Source organism: Amblyomma maculatum, chromosome 1 (assembly GCF_055883805.1).
Source record: "Amblyomma maculatum isolate TAMU_Amacu chromosome 1, ASM5588380v1, whole genome shotgun sequence".
NCBI classification, from domain to species: domain Eukaryota; kingdom Metazoa; phylum Arthropoda; class Arachnida; order Ixodida; family Ixodidae; genus Amblyomma; species Amblyomma maculatum.
In genome coordinates, this window is record NC_139344.1 from 493,923,973 (window position 1) to 493,947,882 (window position 23,910).

A 23,910-nucleotide genomic window follows, 5' to 3' on the forward strand; every position below is an offset into this window, starting at 1 on the left:
TGTTTGAAGGCGTTGCGTACAGAAATTTTGGATGTTGAAGAATGTCTAATTCTTGTGTATTTATACGCCTGAGAAGCAATGGTATCTGCTATTTTATTTCCTAAAATGCCCCTGTGGGCAGGAACATGAAATAGCTTTACGGGACGGTCAGAGGCGACAGTTCTTAAAAGAGTTTTGATAGTATAGATTTCTGGGTCCGATATGAGATAGTTCGAAAGGGCATTCAGTACCGAGAGAGAATCTGTTTAAATATATACAGGTGATATTCCTCTCTGATCTTTTAAATACCGTAATGCCCCCTCGAGCGCTATTTTTTTGGCGCAATACGCGCTATTAGCCAATTCGACCCGAAACCGGCCTACTGCTAATATTCGGCCGGTTTGTGTAAGAGCAACGAATGCAGCACCTGCAGCCGTGGAGGTATAAGTTGAATCCCGCCACAACGAATACCGCCACAACGAAATTTCCGCGACAACGAATAATTTTTTATTCCCCGCGAGTATCCTACAAGAATTAATGGCCTAAATTTCTCTGCACAACGAACCATTTTTGCAGAGCGTTTCCGCTTCAACGAAATTTTCGCGTTCAAAATCGAAACCGAAACTGGTTTTATTGGCGAGAAGTCCAAGTCAAATCCAAAGCCACATTAAGCATGAAATCACGTGATTGCAGTTCCGCCATTTTGGCTTTGTGTCGTGGTCGCGTTGTTCACTCGCTGCCTTTCTCTTCGACAACGACGAGTTTTCATCCGCAGGACACGATGGCAACGCAAGTGAAAAAACGCAAAACTCTTTCCCTTGAGCAAAAAGCTCAAATAATCGCCCAAGCAGAAAGCAGAGGAAGAAAGCGGCAATTGCTGAAGACTTCGGAATTCCTGCAAGTTCGCTGTCAACGATTCTAGGCAATAAGGACAGCGTGAGAATGGCACTTGCTTCAGGCACATCCTCGAAGCACAAAAAGGTGACGCGGCCCCTCCATGAAGAGTTGGACAAAGCAGTGCATGCGTGGTTTGTGGAAGCACGAGCCAGCAACGTCCCCCCCAGACGGCCATAGACGTCCGACGGTCGACCGACGGACGTCCGTTTTTGGACCTTCGGACATCCGACGGAAGTCCGGTTATGTTCGATATACGTACAGCGGACGTCCGTCGGACTATCGTTCGTGGATCCGGATCGCGTCCCACGGACGTCCGACGGGCAGCCGGAGGCGGACATTCGGACGTTTCCCGGAACATGCTTGCAGGGCCCGCTATTGGTGTAAAAACTTGCCAATAACATTCGTGTAAAGCTCAGCAAGCATGTGCCATGGAAATTTCAGTCACATACTAGTGCTCAATGCCTTTGTCGTGAGAGTAAAGCAGACAATAGAATATGCAACAGGTTCAAGTTTCCTGTTGTCTGCTTTACTTCACACACAAAGCACTGAACAGTAGTGTGCAAATAAAACTTCCATCAAAGAGGCACATATGCTAGCTGAGCTTTACACAAATGCACCATTCCTGAAAACATGCTAAGTGCATAGGCATACCAGCATGCGATGTTGTAAAGCATTTTTTTTGCTTTATTGCAAAAACTGCATGCATAAATAGTCTACACTAAAAAAAATATCGATGTTGAATGGCATGGTAAAATGCAGGCCAACTGGAGTATTAAGAATCTACTTGAATAATTTTTTTTAATTATCCTTGGCCGTGACAGCTCTTCCCTTGGGGAGGTGGTGGAGGAAAAGGTATTTATTGAAACCTAATATTTCGGAATTAGCGAGGAGATGATCGAGTTCTCTGTGGGCGGCCTCCACAGGCCACCATTCCAGGAGCAGTTACTATCCTGTGCATTTGCTCGATCAGCTGTTGCTGGTCTTTCAGGCCTAAGATGGAAACAGCAGGCTGGGCTCCTCCTGCAATAGAAGGGAAAATGAAATTCAAGTTATCTGTGCTGAACTTTGATTACACATCTCCAAGGGCAACTGCCAGTTTCTCTCAATTGCTTTTTCTAGATGGCACTGTACGCATGCATCTCCATTCAGAACTGTCACATACTATATAGAAAAGTCATATAACTGCAGCAAAACCCATGCAGAATAACAAAAGATACAAATGTAGTTTGACCAGAACCTGGCATTCAGTATTTTAATGTTTTTATGTCGTCTTTTTGAACATGCCACTCTGACCAAACATGGCATGTTATGCTTGCTGCTATGCGCCCTCAGCAATGCCCAAGACATGGAGTGCACATGCAGAGAAACTAAGCATAAAGGATGCTGTATATGAACATAAAGCACAGCCAGAGCATTGCAGTATTACACAGGTACGCATTGGCAGCAGAAACCTGCATTTTGAGCGGTTTAACAGGCAGATTTCTAAAGTCATTGTTCCTGCTCTGAAAAGAAGTGATCAATAATAACATCATTTAAAATTGTTACCTTTTTGTTCTGTAAACTGTACATTTCGCTGGTTTCCATGTACCCTCTACCGAAGACATTCCCTGGGCGTGTCGGGGGTATATCGACATCAACATCTAGGCTACAAGCGTCTAGAAAGCGTCTCCTTAGAGCAGCTGCGACGAAGTAACTTATCTGATAACATGCAAGCTGCTGCAGCAGAATAAAGATAGACATTTGACACGTGGCTAAAGCCCAATGTGGAAGTATAGCCCGCCGCAGTGATTGCGCAGTGTTCATGCTTCTACAAGAGTTAAAAGTAAAGTTATTTGTTTACCCACAGTGCTATATGTCACATTACAATAGCAAGGCTTATAGTTACACAAAACACAAAAAGCTGACAACCACAAGCTCTTGATGTATTACCGGCAGCATGCAGCATGGATGTTAGTTATTGAAATATGGTTGCATAATTCTGGCAACCAGCTGTGCATGTATGTCATGGATTTCTCAACTACGCACAACAAATTACAAAAAAAGTAATGGTATTTATAAATGCAGCCAGCTGTTCACAAGAAACACTGTAGCTTTTTTATGGGGAAGGTAGTGGGCGCCAAAGAAACTGCCCCTGTAAAGGCGCCTAATTTGCCCCTATGTAATATCGGGGACAAGTGTGTGGACTACACAAACTGCAATCAAAGCACATAACTTTCACATCGACCAGGAAATTCGGACCATACTTGTCGATGTGAAAGTTGAACGTTAGTTCTTTCATGTGTGCAAGAGAAATAAGGTCACAATTCGTTTATATCGCGATTCTAGTCCAAAATCTAGACATACTGTCCAGAGACTTTCGCCCCCGCAGTATAAGCCACCACTTGGGTAAGAGATTAGTAAAAGAAGTGTATAAAAGACATTAGTGCTGTTGGACAGCCATAGCTATAAAAATGGTATTGACATTGGAGTACTGCCTTAAGGCGGGGCCTAGGGCATTACAAAAGCAAGCGTTAGTGTCCGCTGGTCCTCATTTGAACGAACAAAAAGAGGGGGGGGAAGAAATCTACCTCAACTACATGTTTTGAGTGACACCAAGCCGCAGTTAGTATTAAAGATATCACACAGTTTTGTGGAAGATTTGGGAGCGCTTTGCTGCTTTCTTACAGGATTGGACAAAAGAGCTCACCATCTTCAGTCACCATCTTCAGAAAGGCACGTTATATAGAAATGAAAATAGTGAATTTACTGCATCTGGCCACAACAACTTGCACACGGAGAGGAAGATGAACTGAAAATTTTATACATGAATGTACATATTTACAACAGGTGAAACAATGACCATGATCTATGCCGAAGAGGAAAGAGATCAAAATCTAGCTCAGAACGAGTTCTCCAGGCCGCAGGGCCGTTTCATTAACTTCGGGACTCCGCCCACATTTCTCATCCCCAATGACAACGAACTCACACATGACTGGCTAACAAACATTTTGGCATGTCTTTCCACTTTCATAAGTTCTTCACCCTCTCCCTAATACAAGCAATGCAAAAGGGACAACAAATTCGGTTCACAACAAACGGAATTTAGAGAATGGACCTCGAAATGATTGGCTCACTATGTCACATGCCAAACTCTCTCCCCTAGGAAAAAAAAAAATTTGAACCCATCAAAACGGTGTCCCACGTGCGCAACCATTGCCCAAAGCTTGCATCCTTGGCGGCTCCTTTTACAGGGAAATTATTGCAATTATTGGCGTCCGATTCAGCACCATTGCGGACCACATCAGAAGAGCCAACCCACATCCTCCCGCTCCGCATCATACCGTCACTGTTACACACTTGCCCTTTTTCAACGCCGCCATCTCCCACCATTGTTGACATCCAGGGTTGGAATCCTCAACGAGACCCCACTCAGCGCGCCTGCACTGAATAATTGTCACTTTTATGGGCTCCCCAACAAGGAAGAGGGCCTTACACCCTTCAACCTGACAGTGTTTTTTCTTTGAACGATAAGCAGTTCTTCCAAAAGAGGTGCTCGTTTCAAAGCTGTGCTGCCTCCGGGTAATGGGTCCAGTCAGCGTACTAAGGACCCCTTAGTACGCTTAGTACTAAGGACCCCTTAGTTGTATACTGTTCGTAAAGCTCCTTAAATAAAAATGAGCCCCCTACATGACACAGCAACGAGAACTGCCTGTCCCCGCGTCTTCGAGTGTGACAGCAAAGTCCTCGGAAGAGGGGACTTCTTTCCCTCTCTGCCTACGTTTCCGTTAAGCGCTGTAGCTGCTGTAGCTGCCTCTCTGTGCGAGTCTCTCCGCCTCCTGTCCGAGGGCAAGTGGGAGACGGCCGCAGCTGGGCATTGAACAGGTGACCCAAAAAGAGCAGACTAATAATGGTGCCTAGCATACCCACCGATCCCTTACAGAAATCATTAAAGAAATGAAAGCAGCACATCAGATAACGCTACAATGTTTCTAAGTGCAAAGTCGACAACTCCAAGTCATATAAATATATGTACATCTCCGCACATTAACTAGACAGAAACAGTGCAGAGTAAACTAATAATTCAGTGTCTAGCAACACTATTAAAAGGGGATAAAGGCCACGGGGGGCTGCGATTATTAGTACCGTTTTGCCTTTAAACTACAATAACATACTTGTTGCAAGCTTAAAATCAAAGATTCACACCTGTCCCACCCACAGCAATGGAACACACACATCTGACTCAAGTCTGCAGAGAAAGAGCAAGCTAGACTATTGCAGACGCACCCTTGGTTATTTTTCTGGCATTTCTGAGGGTGAAGAATCTGACTTGTCAGTAGCATGTATATGAATAAGAATCCTATGACAGTAAATGCATCAGATTTTCTGTAGTGGCTTTTCTTTGCTGACCACATATGAGGTGAGCTATAATTTATCCAACTTGGCCTAGGTTTATTCTACGAATAACAAAGCTATAGCAGGTACACAGTCGTCCACTCAGGCTGAACATGCGAGTGCGTGGCATGCACTTTTTGAGATGCCACTGCATCCATCGCAGCTGCACACCGTAGCGAAGAGGCAGACAGCGTGAAGTACCAGCCTCTAGTCCCTCTACCACCACTGGGGTCCCAAACTAGGGACCCCTTGTTTTTGTCAGGACAGCTCAGGGTCAGCTAGTGCGTAACCTCCTGTATTTGTATCTGATGGAAATGTTTTCCACCACCACCCATAATACGCAGCTGCGCATCATAGCAGATGTGAAGCAACAGCTCCTGGTCCTTCTATGCATAAGCCACTTTGCCTTGATGCATGCCTCCGCACCATAGTGAAGAGGCAGACGACATGACGCAGCAGCTCATGGTACCTTTACACATGAGCCCCCCCATTGTACTTCGATACGCACCATAGCAAATATACAGACTACACCACACAGCAGCTCCTGGTCCCTCTATGCATAAGCCATTTTGCCTCAATATGCACCTGCGTACCTGAGCGAAGAGGCAGACGTGAAGCTGCAGCTCCTGGGCCCTCCATGCACAAGCCACTTAGCATCAATGCACGGCTGTGCACTGTAGTAAAGAGGCGAAGGACGTTAAGCAGCAGCTCCTGGTCCCTCTACACATCAGCCATTTTGCCTCGATGCGCATCTGCACACCGTAACAAACAGCCAGATGTGACAAAGAAGCTCCTGGTTTCTGTACACATAAACCACTTTGCCTCAATGCACGTCTGCACACCGGAGCAAAGAGGCAGATGACGTGAAGCTGGAGCGGCTGGTCCCTCTATGCACAAGCCACTTAGCCTTGAAGCATGGCTGTGACGGATGCATTGCTATTTTGCAAACTGCATGCCACACATTCCCATTCAAGCTAAGAGTGGACGACTGTGTAAACGTAAAATACTGGTTATTTACTTCAATGGACAATGACAAAAAGAATTTGCTGCATAAAGTTTGTTGAAACCAGTTCTACATCCTACATGTAAACAAGCTAAAACCTTAATGTCGAAGGGATCTCCTGTGTGTTTAAAATCATCACGCTCAAACAACTTCAACACTGACAATCATGATTCAATATTAATAATATAGATAATAATACGTACTATACTCACTTTTAGCCATGCCAAAGAAATGAGAATGCAAAGGGATGTTGCTGTTTTTCCCCCGTGGATGACAGTTTTCCATGTTCAAAGTGCTGCTTCCTGTTGGCCTACGAAATCGGCTACAGCAAATGGCATCTGAAAAATTTTTGGAAGCCTCATGCTAGTCTTCAACGAGAAAAGCATTGCCATACAGAAGCAGAACACAAATACTTTTACAACACACTAAAAGCACCAACTGTGGTGCTGTTTTTAGGATGACTAGGTAGAGGTTTTGCTGTAGCAAGCCAAATGTTAGCCTTCAATGAGGAAAGCATTCCCGTACAGAAACAGAACACAAAAACTTTTACAACACATTAAAAGCATCAATTGCACAAATGCTTGTAAGATGACCAGGTACAGGTTTCTGCTATAGCCCATATCATGTGACCAGCGGTTATCAGAAGCCTTGTATGTGAGCATGATGCCCTAGATTCAATTTATGGCTATCACTGTATTAACAAGCATGGGTTTAAAGCTACTTTAATATGATAATCTAAGAACATGGTAAGAGCTTTCAGTGCAAGACATAAGCTCAGTATCATGCACTATAAGGTGCTGCATGGCTCTAGTGTAGCTTTGGCATTATCTCGCTGTCAATAATGCAGTGAAGTTCTGAGGAGCCTTTGAACATCTGTTAGAACAAAGCAACAACAATTTTGTTTTCATCTCACTTTTGCTCAACTCGTGCTCTTTTTTTTTTTTTTTTTTTGAGCCCGCGGCTAGCATGGTCTCCCAGTATGCCTGTTTTGCATAAAAGAAGGCGTTGCAGGCACCAGAGCTCACAGCCCAACTGTATCGCGGCGGCGGTATGTCAAATTCGTGCCAGAACAGCGCAGAACAACGGGTCAAGAAAGACAAGTGCTGACTTTTTTTTTTTCTCTCATCTCCTTGTCCGGTTGTTCTGCGCGGTTCGGTCCTACATGCATAACCAACATGCGCAAGGTGCTGTCCTGGTTTGTCAAAGCTGAAGGAGAGTACTAAACCTTTAGTTATTTAGTAGCTACAGCCGTTCCTTCTAGAAAATGTAGTTGCCGTAAAGCTCGAGAGAGAAAGATCAGCGGCTGTCCATTAAAAAAAAAAAAAAAAAAGAAAAAAAAAAACTCGCGACGTTTTTACAAGTGTAGGCATGTCGCACGATAGGCTCGAGAAGTGCAAAAGTTTTCTCGTATAGTTTTTACAACTCAGCACGTTGCGCATGGTTAACAAATTAACTCCTTTAAAGCTCGGGCACTCGGGCAGGCACTCCTTTATCAGAGACAGAGAAGTTGCGCGGCTTACTGGCGCAGCGTCCAGTAATGCCGAGAAAGATGGCCCTCAGACTTGAGGCTGCACTTTAGTTAGTCGGCGCGGAGCCATCCTGTCAGTCTCGCCTAAAACACTCGACCGTTCGGCTGCTGTACAGAGCTGTTTCCTTACCCAAAAGCTCACCACTATCGGTGCATCGAAAAGTTCCACTAAAGAAACAAAAGTTCGGTGAAATACTTACTTTGGAATCGGCGGGTGAACAAAGTGTGCCAGCCGCACCAAGCCACAGCAAAAACAATGCTAGCAGTGCATTACAGCCGTAGGTATTTGTAACTGCGCAGAATATGCAGAACACGGAAACGTGAGGCTAGGGCCATCTTCCATGACTAAACTTCAACTTGTCAGGTGGATTGGATTGGCTCATTTCAGATTTTTTTGAGGATAGGTTCGGTTTCGTTCTTTTTGAGCTTGCTGCTTGCTGCGTCTATTCAGCCACTGATTGAAATTTCACCGAAGCATCATGATAGAAAAATGTTTAATGGTCATTTAACTTTTAATCAAAAATTTTTGATGGAAGAATTCAACGATTAAACATGCGGAAAATTAAAAAAAAACTGTTTAATGGAAACGCTTTCTATCGCATTGATTCGCTCTGGCATCATATAATGCAGACTTGACGGCATTACTGATTTACATGCAGTTCAGATGAGCACGACGACTACAAACTATATCATAGCTGTGTAAAAGCAAATCCAGTGGCGGACGTACGGCGGCTGTCCGCTGGGCGAACGGATTCGACCATCCGCTTTCGTACGTACGCTGGAATTCCGGCGGACGTCCGAAATCGGCCGCCGAGTTGCGGCCGAGTTCGGTTGTCCGTCGGACGTCAGTGGCCGTCTGGGCCCTGTCCGGAAGCATCGTCCAGCAGAAAGCCTTGAACTATGCATGCCTACTTGGCATTGATGATTTTAAAGCCAGCATTGGCTGGCTAAACCGTTTCAAGGCCCGCTATAACATCGTTGGAAAAGTGTTGTGCGGCGAGTCAATGTCAGCAGACGTGGACGGAGCAGCTGCTTGGAAGGCGAGTAACATGGCCGGAATTTTAAGCAACTTCGCGCCTGCAGACATTTACAACGCCGACGAGACCGGGCTATTCTACGAGATGTTGCCGGCTAGGACGCTCGTCTTCAAGGGGCAGCGCTGTCACGGCGGCAAACACAGCAAAAAACGCATCACAGTGCTGCTTTGCACAAACATGGATGGCTCGGACAAGCGTCCGCCGTTAGTCATAGGCAAAAGTGCCAAGCCGCGCTGTTTTAAGGGAACTCGTAGCCTACCTGTGCAGTACAAGGCGAACAACAAGTCATGGATGACCCGCGCTATTTTCACCGAGTGGATGATGGCATTCGACCGCGACATGAAGCGGCAGGGCCGTAAAGTTTGCTTGCTTTTGGACAATTGTTCAGCGCATCACTCCGACGAAGTCAAGCTCACTAACACGGAGCTGAGGTTTTTCCCTCCCAATTGCACGTCTGTCCTACAGCCTCTCGATCAGGGCGTGATTCTTAGCCTGAAGCGCGCTTACCGCGGGAGGTTAATTCAGCGGCTGCTTTTTAACACTGAAACCGGCCGAGACACGAAGGTGGACTTGTACGTGGCACTGCAGATTATGTCTGCTGCCTGGAGCACACTGGGGCGCTCAGTAATTGTGAACTGTTTCAGGCACGCCGGATTTGCCGAAGGTCGACCCGTACACTCTGCTGGCCTAACACCAGGCGTTACAGACGACGACGAAGAGGCGTCACCGGCTCCGGGGATCGCGGCCGCCTGGAAAACGCTGGGAGAAATAGGAACCGTGCCGCCTAATCTCGAGCTCGACGAATACATCGGCGCTGACGCTTGTGTTGTTGTTCACGAAGATGTGAGTGATGAGCAGATCATAAAAGCTGCCCGGAATGATAAGGACTCTTCCGATGAAGAAGACGACGACGTACAGGAAGCGCCGGCTGCGGCAACCGCCGTACAGGTGATGGACGCTTTTGATGTCATCAGGAATTTCGTTGCTGTCCGAGACGACGATGTTGCAATGGGTTTGCTGACCGAGTGCGAAAATCGCGTGACGGCGTTGCTCGCCGTGAAGCGTAAGCAAACCAAGCTTACAGATTTTTGGCATTAAACGCCTTTGCTGCTGCTTGGGCAATTCTTTCTGCGTTTCACGTCAAATTTTTGCGATAACGAAGTTCCGCGAGAACGAATTTTTTTTCGTGCACCGTGAATTTCGTTATACTGGTATTCAACTATGCCATCCGTGAAGACATGAAGCGCCGCCGCAGCCATGTCCAAACGAACGTGCTCAAAAGAAGTGACCTCCGACGGATGCTGAAGAGCCTCATCAAAAGGCGATGCCATTTCAGAAGCGAGGAACGTTTTTTGTCCAAATGGGGTATGTGATCTTAATACGAATAGTCTAAACTTTGCGTTTAACCTGTCTAGGTCAAACTGCAGAGGAGGAGCATGCATTAAAATTTGGAGCGCCCTCGTGCTCGTTACGGAGTAGGCTCCCGTCAACGCCATTAACGGGGCCCGCTGCACAGTTATTAACCTAGCACGAAGTCCTAAGTGGGGACACTCAGTCCACCACACAGGGGACGCATAAGTGAGAGTGGGCAGAATGACTTGTTTATATAATGCTCTGAGCTGCTCCGGTGGCAGAGTGCCGCTCATGCGCAAGAGAGTTGCAAGCATCTTGGAATGCTCTTTGAGGTATTCGCCATGGGCTATGAACGACAAGGTGCAATCAATGAAGACGCCGAGCACCCGGATAGCTGGTCTGAACTTAAGACAGACGCCATCCAGTCGAACGGTTGGTGGAGTACGCCCCATGCCTCCCCTAGGAGGTGTGATTAGGACGCACTCGGTCTTCTGTGCACAGATAGTGACTCTTGCCGTCTTCGCCCATGTCGTCACTCGTCCGAGTGCATCCTCCGCCAAAGTCTGTAAAACTCTCCTGCTATCGCTTCGAGCAGCTCGAAGCGATAGGACTTGAGCTCGAAGTGAGTGTAAGTACCGCCCCAATCCAAAGTCTCACTCCTGACACTGTTGGAGAATAAATGCAAAAATAAAGCGGAGTGAGAAAATGCCTGCACCTGCGGGCTTAAGCCACTCAAAATAAAATGAATTGGGCCCAGTCGGCCAAGAATTTTAATTTGGTGGAAAAAAGCCAGTTGAAAAAATAAACAGTGGGCACGGTAACACATCTGTGTTCGAAGGGTTTAGCTGGCACAGAGGGTGGCCAATCCTCGCAGAGCTGGTTTATTAATTTTCGTTGGGATGATAATTCAATAAATGTGCCCAGGGACACATACATGCACATGTCAAAATTATACTTAGAAGGCAACACACACAGGCAACACAGCAATTTAGTTTGATATTCCCTTTGAAGTGACCTGATCTTTTTGTAGAATTCGCTTACTACATTTTTCTATATCTTCAACAGAATTTAGTTCATGATGTTGTTCAAACCATTTATCTTCCTTTAATTCCTTGAGTACTCTTTCTTCTCCCTTCATAGTTAAATGAAATGTTACTGGTTGTTCTACTTTTTCTATGACCATTTGAATGTATCTATGGTCACTATCATTGGCATGTTTTAGAACTTCCGAACTTTTAATTGAACTGCTTAATGGTTGATTCACTAGGGTTAAATCTATCCATCCTTTGGCTCTACTTGTTTTAAATGTGGGTGGTGAATGCCTTTCGTTTAAAATTATAAGGTCATTACGTATTACAAATTCACAAGTTTCATTTCCTCTCTGATCATTTACTTTGCTTCCCCATATGACATTTTTTGCGTTGAATTCTCCCATTTCTAAGATCTCCTGTTTTTGAATGGCGCTATATCTAATTCAATTTTGAGTAAAATTGGTATGATATCTTCATTTGGGGGACAGTATACACTTGCTACAATAATTTTCTTTCTCCCCTTAATTATTCGAGCTATTACTACTTTTTCTTCTATCTTAATTGGGAAAACTTGTATATTATCTTGGTGTACAATTGTTGCCTTTGGCTTTTTACTGTTTGCTACTATTTTATGTTTTATCGGAAATGGAATTATTTTGTCGTTCAAAATGTACGGTTCCTGAATTACTGAGATATCGTGAGAATGTTCATTGTTAAAATCTTTCAATGATTGATTCGCTTTAAATCATCGTGCCAAGTTGATTTGTATTATTGTTATTGTTTCTTTGTTTCCTTTTTGCGTTAATTGCAATTGCCCTCTTTGATTTTCAAGATCTTGTTCCAGAGTGTTGTCTGCCATGGTGGTTGCAGTGGTTTGTCTTCCTAGTTCAGCCTTGCCAAAATCCTTTCTTTTTCTTCTTCTACCTTCTTCTGGTAGCATGGACATGAATAAGCCAACAACGGGTGATTGCAATCCTCTGCATCATATCCCGCTTGCCGGCAGGCTTAGCAAAAAGACTCACGTTCGCACTCGTTTGCAATGTGTGCTGGTTTTGAACAGTTTATGCACCTAGCTGGTGCCTTGCAGAACCTGTCTGCGTGTTCCAGACATGGGCATTTTGAACATTTTGTGACAAATATGCTGTCACCTTTCCCATCCGATGTTTACATGCGTGCGACCTTCTAGTGCTTCGTATGCACGTTTGTTGACAGCGATTATGGCTGTTCTTCCTCTTCGTCCATCCCTAATTCCTTTCACTTGCATATCTTCTTTTTTGCACTTGATGTTGTTTTGCGTGATGATAGTTTCCACAAGGTCTTCATCGTCAATGTCACCTTCTATTCCCACGATCTTGATTTCCAGTCGTCGTCCCTTGGGTTCTTTCACTTGCAGATCTTTCGTTGCTTCATTTTCTTTAACTATCTTGGCGATTGTCTCAAGAGACTCCTGATGTGATGAAACCACCAGTACTCCTTCCCTGCTTGTCCTCAGGGAGGTTTCCTTGATGGCCAGCTCCACAGGGTTGATGTTGCGTTTTATGTCTTCGAGAATTCTTTCCTTCCTTTTTGTCGTTGAAGTTATGATTAATGCTCTTGTCTGGCTTTGTTTTTGGTTCCCTTTTTGTTCCTTTTCTTCATTTTCCTTCACGATGTCCGCATAGGATGGCCCTCCTTGGGTTCCTGCTCTACACTCTGCCAAATTCGGGTTAAGCCCAAACGAGTTGTTTGCAGTCCGGCTGAGTCTACACTCCTGATGTTGTTAATAAATCTTCCTCACTTCTTCGGGCATAGCCCAAACTATCTTCTTGTCCTTCACCTTTTTAATTTAAGTGCCCACTGCAGCAATTACCTTATTGTGCGCGCATCCCAAACCCTGTGGCGTCTGCTTGGGTGACGAAGGGTTAACTTCAAATGTTGTGAAATCTTCACTTGCGTTGTGCCACACTGTAACAACTTTTCCTGGATAGTTTCTTCTTCCCAATTCCAAATCTGAATAAAAAAATTTTTCCGCTAATTTTGACGGATTTTTAGTGGTATCTTATAACACTAGTTCAGGCAACCCTGTGCTCCATTGTTTTTTTCTATACCTAATATCTCGAAAACCAGTAATGATAGACAAAATCTGATTTCACTTTTGGATAGCCCTTTCTCAGCCTTTTAAAATGATATACTATTATACTTTTCTGTGGCTTCACTATTCACGAAGTTATTCAACTTTATGTCGCGCCAGTTATCCTGCCGAGGAAGGGGCCCCCTACTCCCATGGCAAGATGGTATTTTAGCTTATATCTTCTATTTTAGGCTACCGAAGGTCTGTGTTTTTGTTATTTGAGACTCCCTATCACTTTCTGATTCGCTGACCAATTTTAGACCGCGGGCGCGCTTAATTTTCTAGCTTCGAGTACCTTTCCACTGCGGCTTGCATGGAGGAAGGAAACAACTTAGAAGAGGCCCTTGCCATTCCCAATGCATTGGAGAAAGTGTGGCGGAAACGACGTCAAAATTTAGGGTTAGCCAAGTCGGGCCATTAGCAACGGCGACGCGTTGCTATGAAAACTCGGGCCACTAGCAACAGCGTTGCTAAGGGCCCTAGGTACGTGAGCGTCGCGGAGAAAAGGTAAAGGAGGAGGAGAGACGTTGCAGCGTCCGGTCGCGGCGCGGCCGCGCCGGCTTAAAAAAAAATGACGTCAGGGCCTCTCCTAAGCTTTCCTCCCTCCATGGCGGCTTGAGTTCGATTAGGGTTAGTTTGTTTACAACCTGTTCAGAGTCGTTTTTGGTGATATTTTCCGAATTACTGGGCGGATTTTCACGCGGTTTGTTTTTGGATGATCGCCAACACTTTTCGAAAGAGGAATGTGGAAGGAAATTGCCGGACTCACTCGTTTGCAGGTTGAAAATTGCAAAAAACGCCGCAGCTCGGCCGCCAGCAGCCGCACAGCCAGGAGACACCGATGATGATCGTAGACAGATGTAGTTTGAGGTGAAGAGATCGCCTCTCCCGTACCACAGATGTATCGCGGGGAGAAGTGAGTCAATTGAAAATAAAATAAAACGCTATAGAACCAAAATGATAGTTTTGTAAAATAATGAAAGAATATGAAAGGGGGTAAGGGGATAGGGAGGTAAAGTGGGACAGAGTGTGTAGGCTACCATCAGCGATCCCCCGGCCCAGGGAACGGTCGCGGCGCCACCAGCAAATTTTATTGTTTTCCCTTTTTTTTTATTACAAAATTATTCTTCTTCTTTACTGTTCTTCTTTCTTCTGTCTTGGACTGTCCTCTTGTACTTCTTTCTTCTGATTTGGTTTTTGGCTTGCTGTGGTCCTCCTGACGGTTTTCTTTTTTTTTTGTGGGTGTGTGTGTTGGTCAAGGACTGCACATGTGTGTGGGCTCCATACGGGCTGGCACAGATGTACCCACCATGCTTGGTCTAAGAGGCCCGCATGATTTCCACACTGGAGTTAGTCAGAATTTCCTAGAATGGTTTGTATCATTTCTTTTAATATGGTGGTGGTTCCTGCTTTTTAATTATTTCTGGTTTTCTTCTGGAGATATCCTTTCCTAACATTTGTGTTAATTTTTTCCTTTGTGTCTTTGTGATCTCGCATAGTTTCAGATAATGGTCGAAGTCTTCTCCATCTATTCCACATTTACATTTAATGTTATTTCTGATATTAAATCTGTCTAGATAGAATGGAAAGCGGCCGTGGCTTGTGAGTGCTTGGGATATGTAGTGATCTGTAGTGAAATGTGCTGGAATATGTTTTATATTTTTAATCCAATGATACAGTTGGGAGTTTTTACCTTCATTTTTCCATATATCGTTCCATTTAGCTGTGATTTCTTTTTTCAGTTGAAGTTTGATGAAGTGTTTTGTTATTGGAATTTGCAATATGCTTCCATTTTCTTGCGGCAAATTTAGCAAGTTCATCTGCCTTCTCATTTCCAATACATCCCTGATGCCCTCTTGTGAAACATAGTGTGATTTCGTATTCTTTTGTCTGTTGAAGCTTTTGTTTAATCTCATTTATGAATAAATTATTATTACTGTTTTTCAATCCATTTAATGTACTTAGGCTATCTGTAATTACGAAATGTTTGGTGTCCTTTTCCTGTGTTAAAATGTAGGCTATTGCTTCCTTGATGGCCACTGCTTCTGCTTCAAAATTGCTGCTGTAGTTGGGAAGTTTATATTGTTGTTCAAAGAAAATGGAATTGTTGTTATCGTACATAACGTATGCTGCTCCTGTGTTATTGTCTGTTTTTGAGCCATCAGTATGCTCTTCTGGATTGAATTCCTCATAAACATATTTAACCTTTTGTGTTGGATGATAATACCAATTGTCCACTCTGACTGCTGTCTCTCTTCCTGGACTTTCTTGGAGATTGCCTCCAGCGATTCGGGATGCTGTGAGACCACAACGACCCCATCTCGTCCCGTCCTCATGGTGGTATCTTGCAACTGGAGCTCCACTGGGTCGTCTTTTCAGTTCCTCCAGAATTGCTTCCTTCCTTTTGTGTTCCGACGTGATGATGATTGCCTTGTACTCCTTTTCCAGTGGGAATCTCGTTAATCCATTCATGCGCGTCACTAATTAGATGACGAGGCATTTGGCTAAAAAAACAGTTTCTCCTGCCAGCGCAAAGCTAACAAAAGTGGGTTGTGGCCGCTACAGGGCTTCGCATCACCGAGACCGGAGCAGCGGGGCCGTAGCCCCACTGCGTTTGGCAAGTGAGCAGCTTCGGCTCCATGAGGTGCGTTTAGCTACCTATTGGAGGGAAAAGATATAAATAAATGTTACAACCACAAAGATGGAAAAAGTAGCGGCCGACTAATACACTAAGGAATAAAGAGGAAAAGAACCCAACGCAAGCCGGAACAAGGAAAATAGGAGAAAAAAAAAGAATTAGAGAGCCCCCCCCCCATGCCCTTGCAGTCGCGCGCGCTGCAGATCGTTTTCTTAGTAAACCATTGAAAGCAGATGAGGCTTCCCAGAAGGACACGGGAGGAAAGCCAGATCAGGTCAAATTTGGCGAGTCCCAGGGCTTTGCCTGCTTCACTTGTAGCAGGGCAAAGCATACCTCTCGCTCCAAACGCCATACCAAATACTTGGAATTTCTTGGCAGTTGTAAATTTAGAACGTAGAGTCGAATATTTCTTTATTTTGTCTCTACATTTGCTGGTAAGGACGCCCTCATTGGCATCCCATTTATTTTGAGGGTTTCATGGGGCATTTCAACAACGAGATCCGGTTTAAGGCGGGTGCCTGAGCTGGTGGTGAAGACTGGCTCTTCTCGGACTGTTGCATTCGGGAGCTTCTCTTTGGTCAGTCAAGTGATTTGCTTGGCGATGTAGTTGTGGCGTTCTTTATGGGGGAGGTCAATTGACTCGCATTCCTGCAAGGTATGGAAGGCTGTTTCTTTGCGAAGGCCACACCTACGGCAGAGTTGAGCAGTGGGATCGGAACTTTGTTTATTGGTTAAAGACCAGGTTGGATACAGATTCGTTCTGAGGCGAAGAGCTCTAATTCTATCTCCATCGCACAAGAGTTTCGAGTTGTACCCAAGCCAGGTGTTTGCCTGGGCTTGCTGCTGGTGGGCGAACAGAACTTTATTTTCATATCGAGTGCTATAATTGTTCCACCATTTATCGCCACCCCGCTTTAGTGCAGCTTCAAATGACTTAGCACTAGTGGTGCCATCTGGAATGTCAAATAACTCATTTAGGTGGCGATAATGGGATTCCAGCTCAAGATCAAACAATCTGAAAACAAAGGGTTCGTTCAGGCGAAGCATTCTATTGAGGGATTTAAGTTGAACGGATTGTGCTGTTTTCTCAAGACAGATGAAACCTAAACCACCACATTTGGTAGGTAACCAGACGTGGGAGTTAGGAAAGCCGAGTGGAAGGTGTAAAGTGCGCTTAACCTTAAGGCAAATAAGCTTGTCAAGGCGACAAGCTTCCTGTTTCACTAGTAAGGTGTTAGAACAACCATATAGAAATGCGGGTAAAACCAGTTGTCTCCAGCAATTAAGCTTCTGAAAAGGTTTCAGTGAGGTTTTGGAAACAAGATCCAGCAATGCACGGGCCTTCTCTGACTCAACTAATGGACACTTATTGACAAAGATAGGCCCAAATACTTTACTGGTTGATTTAATTCTTTAGTATGGGTTACATAGTCGTTAATAGAAATATCCGGAAGATTGTAATTAAATCATTTCTTTTGGTGATCCACTCGCCAACCAAAGTATTGTGTTTTTGTTGGATTGATTTTTAAGTTGACATTGGAAAGATAATCAGAGGTATGGCTGATGAGTGCCTTGAGGCCTTCAAGGCTGTTGGAATTCAAAAGCAGATCATCGGCAAATGCTAGAGCTGGCAAAGAAGTGTCGTCCAGGTGCACTCCGGCTGGAATGGAGTTTAGTTGTTGAAGTAAAGGGTCAATAACAAGATTTAACAAAAAAGGGTAAAAAGGGTGTCCTTGCTGATGCCTCTTTTTAAAGGAACTTTGACATTATCCGAACGGCCTGAACTCCAGAACTTAGTCGTACAATTAGTGTACATTTCAAGTAATAGTAGCTGGATTTTAAAGAAGACTTGCTTGGATGCAAGAGCTGAAGAGATGGCATCATGGCAAACGGAATCAAAAGCCTTGCGGAGATCTAGGCTTACTGGAAAAAATGGCCGTTTTGACTTCTTAAGGTGTTTCATAAATGCCTGAAGAAGCAAAAGGTTGGTGGAAGTAGAGCGGTCCTCCGAAAAACCTGATTGAAAGGAGTTGAATGTGTTAGGTGATTCGAGACGTGCGAGAAGAAGTTTAGAAAAGATTCGATAGAATGCTGGGGAGATAGAAATAGGGTGTAAGTCTGAAGCACCTCGGGGTCGAGGGCATTTAGGGATGAGCACAGTACGACTCAAGTTCCAACGAGAGAACCCCAAAGGAGAACCAGTTATTAAGGATTGCAGTTAAGATCGGGATGGGGATTTTAGAAATTTCTGAAAAAGAGATGCCATCCGGGCCCGGAGCAGAGCTTTTAGAAATGGATTTAAGAACAGACAATACCTCTTGCTCAGTGAAGAGGTTCTTACCCAGCCAAGATTCAGTGTCCGCCTTTCTCGAAGTTCTTGGTATCCATTCTTATTGACTGCTAGAATGACCGTGGTGCCCTTGCGAACGTGTTACTGTTCTTTCAGTCCGATGTCCTCAGGGTTGCATTTGAGGTCGTTCTGGAAGATGATCTTGTTTACCACTTCTTCCTGCGGTATGCCTTCGTCGATGCCAACTAGTTTCAGCTCAAGGCGACGTCCCTTGGGCTTCTTTATGTCCAAGTTCTTCAGCTTTTCTTTTTCTTCGACGTAGTTTTTCAACCGGTCGAGGGAATCTGCGTCCGTTGACGTGATAACCACTCCTTCTCTGCCCGGCCTCAACGTGGTATCCTTTATCTTCAGTTCAGTTGGGTCGATTTCTTTCTTTAGGACGTCCATGATTTTTTTTCTCGTCAAGGTTTTTGATGTGACGATGACTGCAGTTGTTTCTTGCATTTGCCTTTTCATTCCTGGTTTTTCCACAGGTTTTTGTGTGGCCTCTACATAACTCTGAGGGGGAGTTGGTCTTTGCAGCCCCTCAATCTGCCCGTTTGGAAACTGATTTTCATGCGTTGCTTCAAGTAACATCGACTTTAGTTTTGACACTTCTGTCACGACGGCGTCGAGGAGGTTTGCCGTTGTCTCATCTCCCTCCGAATGACTGAGATCTTACAGAGGGCTCTCATGATGCACTGGTTGCTCTTTGCCATTTTTTTTTTGTTAATGGTCTTTTTATCTTCTCTCCATGAGGTACTTTGTCGCTTGTGCCGCTTGCGACGCTTGCGTTGCTCTTCCTAGGAGTTTCGGCTCGATTTGGTGGTTTGCTGGGAGGCTCATGGAACTTTTCCTGATTCACTGGCTGATCGTCTTTTACTGAGTGCCATTCCTCTTCTCCAGACCTCCATTGTTGGTTGTTCTGACCCTCACTGTCCTCTTCGTTTGAGGCTTTTGTGTGCTGTTGGTTCTCTCTTTTTTTTTTCTTTTTTTCGTTGTTCATTGTTTGATGTCCTTTCTTGGTCCTTTTCCTCTTGATATTGGTATCATGATGGAAAAACAGCGCTACAGACGTGGACGGCGGTGAAGAACAAACACGATGGGCGCTGAACTCGCAACTGAAGTTTAAGCGTTTTCTTTCAAAATTCAACTTTAGTGGAATCTACTGCTGGTCTGGCAACCCCGTACATGGAAAACCTTGGGTTTTGCGTCACTGGCTTCGTTTCTCAACCACGAAAATTCTATGCACACAAAAACTCTGCAGCAGGGTTCTCCATATTTTCCTTTTCAAAATGAGTGGTTGAACTAGAAAATCGGATGGTTAGATTCCAAGTTATTGCCGTTTTTCCAGAATTTGCTCTTACAGCAAGATGGCCGCGCCCATGGTCAGGGAAGCCGCTGCCGCCCAAGGTGTTCGAAGGCTTGTAATTTTACAATTGGGCTATTCCGGTGATTTCTTTTTGTTGTTTAGGCTTCGCTAATGTCTTAGGAATCTTCTGGTAGTATTTTTTGTTCACTCGATGGCCCAGTTCTTGGAATATGAGTCAATGCCGAATTGCAAATAGGCTTAAGCCTCCCATGTGAATGTAAATAAAGGACTTTTCTCAGCCAAGACTGGTTCGATTTTGATGCGGTTTGCGTCAAAAAATGCGTGTAGTGTTTATAGACCTGGATTTTTTTGGTTGTAAAACGTTTATTGCAAACAGTCTGAAGGGCATATAGGCCCCTCGCCTAAACGACGGCCAGAAGGTCTTGGCTCCTGGCGGCGTCTTCGGCCAGTTGGACGACTTTTGTTTGAGTCTCCGGATCGGAGCTGAGTAGGAGAGCCTTCCATTGTTCAAGTGACTATTTTTTGTCCCTCCAGGGGGGCAAAAGGGCATTTCCAGAGAATATGGTTGAGGTCCGCTTTGGCCTTACATTGCTTACACTCGTTTGAATATTGTCCCGGATAATAACGACTACACATAACCGGGCTCGGAAACGTATAAGTTTGGAGACGGCGCCAAGAGGTGGCCTGACTCTGTCAATGATTTATCAGCGGCGGGGTACTTCATTCGATTAAGCCTATAATGTTGTGTGATCTCTCTGCAACACACAAGACGATCCCTGTCTGCGAAGCGCTCGGTATGGCCACTGGCTCGGAAAGCAAGACCTCGAGCCAGTTCGTGAGCTGCTTCATTTCCAGCCAGGGATGCGTGTGCAGGTGTCCAGACTATGCGAATTTTGCGGTCGTCCCTTGCAGTCCGCAGGATTCTGTTCGTCAGAGGGGAGACCCTCCCCTTGGCAAAGTTCATCACTGCTACCTTTGAGTCACTAACTATCGTTGACGCATCCGTGCCCACTATTGCAAGTGCGATGGCGGCTTCTTCTGCAATTTCGGGACTGCCCGTCGTGATCGAGGCGCCGGCTCGGAGATATGTCTCGGCGCTAGCTACCGCTATCATTATTCTCCCCTTCCCGCAATTAGCTGAATTCCACGTAGGCCACGTCTTCTATCAGATAGTTTTTAAAACATTTGCCGAGGGCTTCAGCCCGTTTCTCTCTGCGATCTTTGTGGTGGACGGGATGCATGTTTTTCGGTAGTCGTGGGATCATCAGCCTATCGCGCACGTTCTTAAGCATGTCCACTTTCGGACCTCGCTGACTCTCGTAATTTATTCCTAGTTTCGCTAGAAGTTTCCTGCCTGTAATGCTTCCCGACAGCCTTTCGTACTGAGAGATTGTCACGCTTTCCACAATTTCATCCAGTGTGTTGTGAAGACCTAGTTCTAAAAGTTTTGCGGTGGGGGTCCGAACTGGTAAACCCAGCGCCTGCTTGACACTTCTGCGAATGATCCCTTCCAGCTTGGACTTCTCCACTGCCTTCAGATTAAGGAAAGGAGCTACGTAAGCAATCTTACTTATTACAAAGGCTTGAACTAATCTGATTAAATTCGTTTCTTTCATGCCATAGCACCTATCTGCGATTCTGCGGATGAGCCGCATAGTCTGTTGCGCGCATATCTCAAACTTTTTTATTGTTTCTCCATTGAAACCATTGTTTTGAATGTACAGCCCTAAGACTCTAATCCTGTCCACCGTCGGGATGTCAAGTCCCTGAGCCTTAAGAGATATCCGCGGGGGATCCGACCGTGATTTCCTCTTTGGTTGGTAAAAAAGCATTTCCGATTTTTGCGGGGAGCACCTAAGTCCCCTATCATTTACGTACTTTTCAACTTCTCCTATGGCCATTTGGAGAGTCTCCTCTATTTGACCGTCGGTTCCTTTGCCAATCCACATAGTTATGTCATCCGTCAGCCAACATTGAAATGTGTTTATCACGCGAAAATCTGTAAAAAAAAAAAAAAAAAGTGCAATATTTTATGATTGTCTACCCCACCCCTTATGTAATACCCCGAAAGGGGCCTTTAAGGTTAATAAATGAAATGAAATGAAATCCGCATACATGCAATGACTGAGACCTTCAATCGTTGCTAGTTTGCTAGGAAGCCTGATCATGGCCACGTTGAATAGAAGCGGGGACAGTACGGATCCCTGCGGGGTCCCCTTGCTACCTAGCTCTATGTAGTCTGATTTACTTTCCCCGAAGTTAATTTGGGCCACTCTGTCGGAAAGGAAACTTTAACATAGTTGTAGGTTTTCGGGCCTACTCCCAGGAGGCTGAGATTATCCAGGATCGCCTTGTGCTTGACGTTATCGAAAGCCTTCACCCGGTCAAGACCCAAGATGACCTTCGTGTCCCGCGTTTGTGAGTCCAGAATTTTATGTTTTAGTTGCAGCATCACGTCCTGCATTGAGGGATGAGACCTTGATCCCACCATGGAGATAGGATAAAGATGGTGGTCTTCCATGTAGCTGTTGAGACGTGTCTGCACTACATGCTCCATCAATTTCCCTGCACAGGAGGTTAGGGATATAGGCCTTAGATTCTCGATGGACAGAGGTTTCCCCGGTTTAGGAATAAGTACCACCTTAGCCGACTTCCACTGCTTAGGAATCTCACGCGCGTCCCAACATTTCTGCATGTAGGCAGTAAGTGCTGTTATAGAGTTGTTGTCGAGATTTCTGAGCAATTTGTTGCTTACCCCATCCGGCCCGGGCGCTGAATTAGTATTTAATCTAGCGAGCTCTGCTCGCACTTCGAAATCAGTAATGGGTTCGTCCAAGCGATCGTTGGGTATCCCACAGTAACCATGTAGAGGTACCTTCTCGGTGTCCCCTATGTACTTAGATCGAATCTCATCGAGCAGCTCTTGCTCTGTGCCCTCATGTTTATGCTGGATCTTTTGGAGGTTTTGCCTCTGGGCCGTTTTACATCCGTCAGGGTCTAGTAGGTATCTGAGTAAACTTCATGTGCGGGCCAGACTTATATTCCCGTCCATTTTGTCGCATAGCGATTCCCAGTTTTGCCTAGAAAGTTTGAGCGCATATTCCTCTATCTCTTTGTTGTGCCTTGCTATCCTTCTGCGAAGGTTACGATTCCACTTTTGACTTTTAAGTCGCTTTTCCATACTGGTTTTGGCTTGCCACATATGGAGGAGGCGGGTGTCCATTGTTTCTAGGCCTGAGTCTTCCGCCACAGTCTTGGTCGCTTTACGAGCGTCCAATTGGAGCTGCCTTATCCACTCCTCAATGTCATCAATTTCTGTGGTGTTAGCACTCTGTTCCCGGATTTTTCGGAAGGCGTCCCACTCGACGAGTGAGTGATGTCGGCCAGGGCGTTTATAGGGCCCAGCAGTAATTACCGTTTCCAAAATAAAGTGATTTCTTGAGTGTTAACCCAGTTTGCGCTGCCGACGTTCTTAACAAGGGTGATGTCCGGAGATGTGTCCGTACTGACGCTATTTTCCGTTCTAGTGGGAGACTGAGGGTCCGTAAGTAGGGTGAAGGCCCCTTGTTGTATATCGAGCCAGAGCTCTCTACCCTTGACACATTCTCTCTGGTACCCCCAAGCAGCATGATGGGCGTTGAAGTCCCCCATTACCACCACCGCTTGTTTGTTAGCAAAGCGTAGAGTTTTTTGAAGAAGCGACCCGAAGCGAGTCTTTCTTTGTTTTGGACTGCTGTATATATTCAGCACAAATAGGCTGGTCTTAATTTTATTATTCGGAATGAGTTCTAGAAGAACGTGCTCTACGTGACTGATCCCCGTGTCATGCGCAATAGCCGTTGTTCCTTTTGACGAGGGTGGTAACTCCCGCCTTCTCGCCAGAGGTATTAAAAGATTGATAGCCTTATAATTTTGCAATCCCCCCAGTTTCCTGAAGAGCGATCACATCCGGGCAGTCTTTACCAATGAGGAGTTGTTGAAGAACTGCTCGCTTCCGGTGGTACCCCCGACAGTTCCACTGCCAGAGCGTATATCTATTGTCCTTATGTTGCCTGGCCATTTTGAAGTTGTTGAAGGGTTATCGTAATAGCGTGTGTCTTATTCTCTACGGCCTGCCGCCACGCATTCATAGCTAACAGCTCGTTTCCTAGCCTTTTGGTTTCTGTAGTGATTTCCTGAACAACGTTAAAAATGGACTGAATTTGTGCCTGAATTTTGTTATCTGAGGCCTGAACCAGGGCGTCAACTTTGTCCTCTAGCCTCCTGCATACCTCTGCGAGCGTGTTATTACACGTCCTCTT

At 45.2% G+C, this 23,910-nt stretch overlaps 1 long non-coding RNA gene and 1 pseudogene across 2 annotated transcripts; both read right to left on the minus strand.

Annotated features, from left to right (window-relative positions):
- LOC146210279 (uncharacterized) overlaps window positions 1-21,264 on the minus strand; it is a 41,126-nt pseudogene extending 19,862 nt beyond the window's left edge.
- On the minus strand, window positions 1,535-8,069 carry LOC146210280 (uncharacterized). 2 transcript variants are annotated; one of them, XR_014708607.1, is made up of 2 exons: window positions 6,463-8,069; window positions 1,535-1,896 (listed from the first exon to the last, which is right to left on the minus strand). It is a non-coding gene; the product is annotated as an uncharacterized LOC146210280 (long non-coding RNA). The 2 variants fall into 2 exon arrangements; XR_014708611.1 differs by having other exon boundaries at window positions 6,454-8,069.
- Window positions 21,265-23,910: the final 2,646 nt, after the last annotated feature.